Raw genomic sequence first — 8,740 nt, forward strand, 5'->3', positions numbered from 1 at the left:
GTTTTATCTTGGTAACTGCAGACAGCAAAGGTGTTCGAACAGGCCTTCGGCTTCCATATCCCATATGATGCAGTGTACGGCTAATTTGCCTAAAAACGTCAGGTGGTCATAATAATCTGGCCACTCAATGTATAATAAAAGCCTAATATGCTAAGTGTCCGGTCGTCTGGTTGGCCATTCAACCAATTAAAGCATAATATACCTATGATACCTAAGGCCGTTCAACCGCTTGCTATGATGTGCACTGACCATCAGGGGGCAGACAGTCGACTAGTCAACCAGTTACTATGACGTGCACTGACCACCAGGGGGCAGATGCTCTTACCGGTAGGTTAGCTTGCTGCTAGGGATTGGCTGATAGGGACTGAGCGAGATGGGCTGGACACGTCCTGGAGCCCTTCTGCGGTCCTTCTCCGGCTGGCCAACCTCCTGTGTCCCTCCCTGGCCCCAATCGTGCACCAGTGGGGTGCCTTGGCCTGGCCTGTGCTCTCTCGAAATCTGGGCTGAGGGGCCCTCCCACCCCAAGTGTACAAATTTTGTGCATCGGGCCTCTAGTCTTTTATAATCTGGAGACTGGGAAATCCAGGATCATGGTGCTGACAGATTCAGTGTTTGCTGAGGACTTCCTGATTTATAGATGGCTATCTTTTCTCTGTGTCTTTCCTCACAAAGTGGAAGGGGTTTCTTTGGAGCCTCTTATAGAAGAGCACTAACCCTATTCATGAGGGCTCATGATCTTATTACCTTCCAAAGGCCCTACTTCCTAATGTGATCACTTTGGAGGGTAGGATTTTAACATAGAGAATTTTTTTTTTTGTGGGGGGCGAGGGTAAAACATAGCAGATCTTGATTTTTCATATGTTCTGACAATCTGCTTTTCGGTTTGATTGTTTAATCTGTTCACATTTCCTGTGAATCAAGTGCCTTCAGGGCCATGCTTCCTCAAGGCATTAGCGAAGGATTGCTCCATGTCTTTTTCTTATCTTCTTCAGACATTACTTGGCTTTTAGATGTGTCATTGCAATCCTCCATGTTTACATGTTCTCCTGTGTGTCTTCACATCATCTTCCCGCTGTGTAAGCCTATTTCTGTATTCAATTTGCTGTTTTTTTATTTACATATTTATTATTTTTAAATACATTTTTATTGATTTCAGAGAAGAAGGGAGAGGAAGAGAGAGAGAAAGAGAGAGAGAAAAACATAAATGATGAGAGAGAAACACTGATCAGCTGTCTCCTGCATGCATCACACTTGGGATTGAGCCTGCAACTCCGCATGTGCCCTGATCGGGAATTGAACCATGACCTCTTGGTTCATTCATAGGTTGACACTCAATCACTGAGCCATGCTGGCCAGGCGAATTTGCCGTTTTTATGACACCAGTCATAATGTATTAGGGCCCAAACTTTTGATATGATTTTAACAGGATTGCTTCTGTAAAATCAAAATTTCCAAATAAAGTAACATCCAGAGGTACTATGTTGAATAAAAATGATAAAAGTGGGCATTGTTTCATGTTTTTGATTTTAGAAGAAAAGATTTCAGTCTTTCATTATTAAGTATGACGTTCTGAGTTTTTCATACATGGCTTTCATTATGGTTAAGTAGTTTCCTTCTGTTCTTTGTTGAGTGTTTTTTTTTTAACTTTAAAAAAATGTATTTTTATTGAGCAATATATTTCAGTGAGGAAGGGAAAGGGAGAGAGAGATAGAAACATCAGTGATGAGAGAGAATCATTGATTGGCTGCTTCCTGCACGCCCCATACCGGAATTGAGTCCACAAACTGGGCATGTGCCCTGACCGGGAATTGAACTGGACTTCCTGGTTCATAGGTCAACACTCAACCTCTGAGCCATGCTTGCTGGGCTCTTGAGTCTTTTTACCGTGAAAGGCTATTGAACTTTGTCAAATCCATTTCATTTGGATTATCCAGTTTTAAAAAATAATGCAACCACCACAGAGCTGTCAGGGTGTTTTTTTCATAATATGTGTCTTTTATTAAAAAATATTTTTTATTGATTTTTAGAAAGAGAGGAAGGGAGAGGTAGTAGGGAGAGGAAAAAGAGAAACATCGATGTGAGAGCGAAACTGGGGATCGAGCCCGCAACCTCGACATGTGCCCTGACTAGGAATTGAGCTGGCAAACTTCTGGTACATGGGACAGCACTCAACCAATTGAAGTGCACTAGCCGGGCCTAAAGTAAGTGTTTTTAGCTACAAGTTATCCTCTGTACTGCTTTGTGTATCCATAAATTTTTGTATTTTGTGTTTTTGTTGGCATTCATCTCTAAGTATTTTCTAATTTCCCTGATGTTTTCTTCTGTGATTCATTGCTTGCTTAAGAATGTGTTGTTTAGCCCTGGGCGGGTAGCTCACTTGGTTAGAGCATGGTCCTGATATGCCAAGGTTGTGAGTTCAGTTCCCGGTCAGGGCACATATAAGAATCAACCAGTGAATGCATAAATGAATGGAACAACAAATTGATGTTTCTCTTTCTTTCTCTTCGTAAAAATAAATAACAAAAAACTCAAACAAATAAATAAATAAGTAAATAAATAAATATTGTTCATGAATTTTTTGTTCAAAAGTTTCCCTTTTGTTATTGATTTCTAATTTTATTCTGTTGTGGTCAGAGAAAAAGTTTTGTTTGATATCTGTCTTTCTAAATCTATTGACACTTAATTTGTTGCCTAAAATATAATCTATCCTGGATAATGTCCTATGTGCACTTGGGTTTATTGTTTTGTTCTCATCCTCTCATTTCTTTTTTTTTAAATTTAAATTTTATTTTTCAATTACTGTATAGAGTCAATATTATTTTGCATTTTAGGTATACAGCATAGTGGTTAGATCAGGGGTGGGCAAACTTTTTGACTCGAGGGCCACAATGGGTTCTTAAACTAGACCGGCGGGCTGGGACAAAAGCATGGGTGGAGTGTTTGTGTGAAATAATATAAATTCAAAGTTAACATCATTACATAAAAGAGTACGGTCTTTTTTTTTTTTTTAGTTTTATTCATTTCAAACGGGCCGGATCCGGCCCGCGGGCCGTAGTTTGCCCACGGCTGGGTTAGATGATTATATATCACTAGGAGCCCAGTGCACAAATTTGAGCACCTTGAAAGGAAGTGTGGGCTGCAAGGCTGCAGTGGGCACAGGGGTGGGTCTTGGCCCATCCTCTGCACCCCTGCCTAGCCCCTCCCACTGCTGCCTCAGGTCCCTGTCTGCCGGCAGCCCTTTTCCCTCTGCATGGAGTGATTTGGGCCGGTGCAAGCAGGGGGTGCGAGTGGCTGCTGCTGCCGCCCTGATTGCCCCTTAGGAGCAGGGGGAGGTGGAGAAGCCCTCAGGGGGCAATGAGGGCCGGCAGCCCGCTTGCACCCACTGATGGTGCCGAGTGATTGGGACCACCGCTGGGCACCGGCAGTGGATGCGAGCAGCGGCTCCAGTGCCAGCTGCGGGTGTGAGCGGGGCTGGTGCTGGCAGAGGGTGCAAGCGGAGGCTCTGGTGCCAGCAGTGGGTGAGAGCGGGTCCAGCACTGGTAGCAGGTGTGAGCACCGGGTGGGACTGTGGTGTGCAGGAGCAAAGAATTTTCATGTTGATGGCAGTTTCTCTGTGAAGCCTTGAAGCAGAAGCAAATTTTCAGTAACCACCAGAGGCTCTCCCCGATGATAGCGACTGATGCCCTGCCTTGGTCTGGCACCCCCGCTTACCTGCTCCATCATCCTGCCACAGCCAACGCCCGCCATGTTCCGCACACGCCCCCTGGTGGTCAGCGCATGTCATAGTGACTAATTGTTCGGTTGTTCCACCGTTCACTCTATTTTCATATTAGCCTTTTATTATATAGGATTTCTTCTGTTGTTGCTTTATCTATAATTGAGAGCGGGGTATTGAAATCTTCAACTATAATTGTAGGACTATCTATTGTCTGTCAATTTTTTGCTTCAGATATTTTGATAATATTTTATAAGGCATGTTAAATATTTATTTATTTATTTATTTATTTATTTAGATTTAGATAAAGCCCTTTTATTTATTCAGTTTCATCTGAAACACTACATGTACTTAACTCATAGTAGATGTTTTGTACTAGTATAAGTTTATTGAGAGAACGGATGGATAGTTCTCCTTAGTCTTTTTATATAAAACTAGAGGCCTGGTTTATGAATTCGTGCACAGGTGGGGTCCCTTGGCCTGGCTGGTGATTGGAGCCGATGGGGGCCGGCCGGCGGGGGCAGTGGGAGGTTGGCTGACCAGGGGTAGGGGCCGTGGGAGGTTGGCTGGCTTCGGGAAGGTGCCATGGGATGTTGGCTGGCCACCCTGATCGGGGCCATTGGGGCCAGTTGGCTGAGGGGAGGGGCCGCAGGTTCAGGGTCGATCGGGGCCAGCTGGCCAGGGGGAGCGACTGCGGGAGGTTGGCCGGCCTTGGGAGGTTGGCTGTGGGAGTGCACTGACCACCAGGGGGCATCTCCTGCGTTGAACGTCTGCCCCTGGTGGCCAGTGCATGTCATAGCAACCAGTTGACTGGTCATTTGGTTGTTTGGTTATTCGGTTGCTTAGGCTTTTATGTGTATACAGAAGGAGATCTGGCACAAAATAGATCTCCAATCACTATTTGGTTCTTACTTTTTTGTTCCTGCAGGTGCAAGATGTGTAAATATCTATAATGGTTATATTTTAGCTGTATTATACCTTGTATTAATATATAATACCATTTATCTCTTATAAACTTTTTTGATTTTAAGTCTATTTTGTTTGATGTTAATATAGCCTTGCTTTCTTTTGGCAGTATTTCTTTACTGATTTCAGAGAGGATGGGAGAGGGAGGGAGAGAGAGAAACATCAATGATGAGAGAGAATCGTTGATGAGCTGCCCCCTACTGGGAATCGAGCCTGCAACCAGGGCAAGTGCCCTTGGCCGCAATCAAACCCAGGACCCTTCAGTCCACATGCCAAAGCTCTATCCACTGAGCAAAACCAGCTAAGGCTGGAGTCTCTTTTTTTAGGGCACAAATCCCATTCATAAAGGCTCCACCCTCATGACCTAATCACCTCCCAAAGGCCCCATTTCCTAATACCATCACATTGAGGATTGGGATTTTAACATATGAATTGGGCGGGGGGAGGAGAAAGGGGATGACACAAACATTCAGTTCATCACACATACTTAATTTCAGCTCTACTGTACTTCAAGTTTCTTTATCACCTATTGAATATAATCTTTTTCCTTTGAAGCTGCTATTAGTACCCATTTCCATTATATTTCACTTGCATCCAGCACCAGCTTCATGCAATCTGAACAGCATAAAGGGCCCTGAGCTCAAAGCCCCACACTTGTTTTAAAGGTCTCCTGTTGCTATTTTGAAATTCTTAATAATTTTGTCTTTGAACTTGTGTTTTGTAAGTAAAATTCATAAGACAAAGAAGCATTCACAATAACAGAGAAGATATTCATAGTATGTATATCCACCATTCACGGCTGCTCCATTCACATATTGTACTTGAGATGTCCATGAGGAGAAAATTCTGGTGGACTCACCGTGTGTGAGAGTTCTGTGAGATTCAAAGTGAGAACAAGACAAGCAGAGGCACTGAAAGTCCTAAAAAGCTACATATTTCATTTGTACCATTAAATGGTTCCAACACACACAAAGGTAATACCAGCCTATGAAACACGAATAACCACGGTTAATTCTACTACTAGAGACCCAGTGCACGAAAATTCGTGCACTGGTGGGGGGGTCCCTCAGCCAGGCCTGCCCCCTCTCACAGTCTAGGAGCTTTGGTTATTCGGTTGCTTAGGCTTTTATGTGTATACAGAAGGAGATCTGGCACAAAATAGATCTCCAATCACTATTTGGTTCTTACTTTTTTGTTCCTGCAGGTGCAAGATGTGTAAATATCTATAATGGTTATATTTTAGCTGTATTATACCTTGTATTAATATATAATACCATTTATCTCTTATAAACTTTTTTGATTTTAAGTCTATTTTGTTTGATGTTAATATAGCCTTGCTTTCTTTTGGCAGTATTTCTTTACTGATTTCAGAGAGGATGGGAGAGGGAGGGAGAGAGAGAATGAATAACCACTGTTAATTCTACTACTAGAGACCCAGTGCACGAAAATTCGTGCACTGATTGGGGGGTCCCTCAGCCAGGCCTGCCCCCTCTCACAGTTAGGAGCCCTCAGGGGATGTCCTACTGACAGCTTAGACCCGCTCCCTGCTCCCCTTGTGTACTTGTATAAATTAATAAAAATGTTAGTCATTTGGTTATTTGTGATTTGGCTTTGATGAAGAAAAGTAATAAGGTAGATTCATTTTCTTTAGGCAGTATTAATATTTTTGCTTGTTCCTAATGACTTTTAATTACCTTTAATAATGTATAATTTACATATAATAAAATATATGCATTTTGTGTGTATATTTTGATGAATTTTAACAAATTAGCACACCCATAGTACTACCACCACAACCTATGGAATATTCAATATGTCAGATACTTTCCATCTGCCTTTTCCCATTTCTCCCCCAACCCACCCCCCTCCAACCTCAAGCAGTCACTAATCTGATGTCACTAACTGTTACCAACAATTAGGTGTGTCTTCCTAGAGTTTCCAATATATAAAAACATAGTATGTATATTCTTTTTGTATTTGGCTTTTTTCGCTGAGCATGCTTCGGAGATTTGTCCATCCTGTTGGACGTATCAGTAGTTTATTTCTCTTTATTGCTGAGTTGTATTCTATTATATGAAAATACTTTATTTTACTTGTTGCAAAGAAAAAACATTTCTTCTACCCTCTTAGGTTCTATGGCTGGGCCTGAGAATTAAACCAATAGACGACAGATTAACAGGAAAAAAACATGCACTTTTAAAATCCTCATCCAAGGATATTTTTTCCATTGATTCTCAGAGAGCATGGGAGGGAGGGAAGGAAGGAGGAGGAAGGAAGAGAAGCAAGAGGAGGAGGAGAAGGAGAGAGAGAAACATTGATGAGAGAGAGAGACACACACACACACATCAATTAGTTGACTTCCACATGCTCCCTGACCGGGGATGGGAATCAAACCTGCAATCGAGGTACAAGCCCTTGACTGAGAATCAAACCTATGACTCTTTGGTCCATGGGCCAGTGATCTAGCCACTGAACAAAACTGGCCAGGGCAGCCTACACATCTTATTTAATACTAGAGGCCCGGTGCATGAAATTTGTGCAGGGGAGGGGGCGGGGTCCCTCAGCCCGGCTTGCGCCCTCTCACAATCTGGAACCCCTCAGTAGGGTCCCTAGGCCTGGCCGGCGATCATGGCCTATTGGGGCTTTCATTTCCTGGGCTGCCAGCAGCTGTCCCTGCCCCCGTTGCTTCCACTGCTTGCCATTTGTGTGGTGCTCCTCCCCCTCCCCCACCACCAGTCACCTCCTTGTGTGGGTGACAGGCGTGGGGTGCAATTGCTTGGCTGGCCTGGGCCTCCCTCTGTGGGGTGATCTCTGGCTGGCCATGCCCCCCTGCCACAGCGTTGCTGGCTGGTGGCCTGGGCCTCCCTCTTGGGGGGATCGATCGTGGAGCCTCCCCATCAATCGCCCTCCAGAGGGTGGCTGGGCCTCCCTCTGTGGGGCAATCGTGGGATGATGGCGGGGCCCCCGACCAATCACATCACACCTACCTTAGCTAGCCTGGCACCAGTACGTGTCATAGCATGGTCGTCCGGACGCTTGTTCTGCTGTTCAGTTGTTTGGTTGATTTGCATATTACACTTTTATTATGATAGATTTTTATGTGCACACAGAACCCTTGTAGGAGAAATGAAGATGTGAAGATGTGGTTAGGACTGAGAGCTTATATGCCATTTTATTTTATCTTCTTCTTATTACTTTTTTTAAAAAATATTTTTATTGATTTCAGAGAGGAAGGGAGAGGGAGAGAGAGATAGAAACGTCAATGATGAGAGAGAATCACTGACTGGCTGCCTCCTGCACGCCCTCCACTGGGGATCAAGCCCACAACCCAGGCATGTACCCTTTGCTGAAATCGAATCTGGGACCCTTCAGTCCGCAGGCCGACGCTCTATCCATTGAGCCAAACCAGCTGGGGCTATCTTATTATTATTTAAAAAATATATTTGTATTGATTTCAGAGAGGAAGGGAGAGGGAGAGAGAGTTAGAAATATCAATGATGAAAGAGAATCATTGATTGGCTGCCTCCTGCATGCCCCCAAGTGGCGATCGAGCCTGTAACCCGGGCATGTGCCCTGACCGGGAATTGAACCATGACCTCCTGGTTCATAGGTCAATGCTCAACCACTAACCCACACCAGCTGGATTTATATATCTTTAAAAAAAGTTTTTATTGAATTTATTGGGGTGACATTGGTTAATAAAATTAAATTAGGCCCAGGTATACAATTCTATAATACATCATGTGTATATTGTATTGTGTGTTCACCAACCAAAGTCAAGTCTCCTTTTGTCACTATTTATCCCCCTCTTTACCTTCTTCTACCTCCCCCCCTTATATACCTTTATTATTATTATTATTAAATCTTTATTGTTCAGATTATTACATTTGTTCCTCTTTTTTTCCCCCCCATAACTCCCTTCCTTCCAGTTCCCACCCCACCCTTCGCCCTCACTCCCCACCCACTGTGCTCATCCATAGGTGCACGATTATTGTCCAATCTCCTCCTGCACCCCCCACACCCTTTCCCCCCCCAAGAATAGTCAGTCCATTCCCTTTC

General features: G+C 43.8%; 1 protein-coding gene across 7 annotated transcripts in view; it reads left to right on the top strand.

Moving 5' to 3' along the window:
• SENP7 (SUMO1/sentrin specific peptidase 7) overlaps positions 1–8,740 on the top strand; it is a 164,592-nt gene that overhangs the window by 42,499 nt on the left and 113,353 nt on the right. The window contains exon 1 of one of the 7 annotated variants that reach the window (XM_014528307.1): positions 2,061–2,201. The exons of the other annotated variants lie outside the window; for them this stretch is intronic. The gene's annotated coding sequence lies outside the window, so the exon portion shown is untranslated. Of the gene's footprint in view, positions 1–2,060; positions 2,202–8,740 lie in introns of those variants that run through there. 7 annotated transcript variants of the gene reach the window in all.

Source organism: Myotis brandtii, unplaced genomic scaffold (genome assembly GCF_000412655.1).
Source record: "Myotis brandtii unplaced genomic scaffold, ASM41265v1 scaffold63, whole genome shotgun sequence".
Taxonomy (NCBI): domain Eukaryota; kingdom Metazoa; phylum Chordata; class Mammalia; order Chiroptera; family Vespertilionidae; genus Myotis; species Myotis brandtii.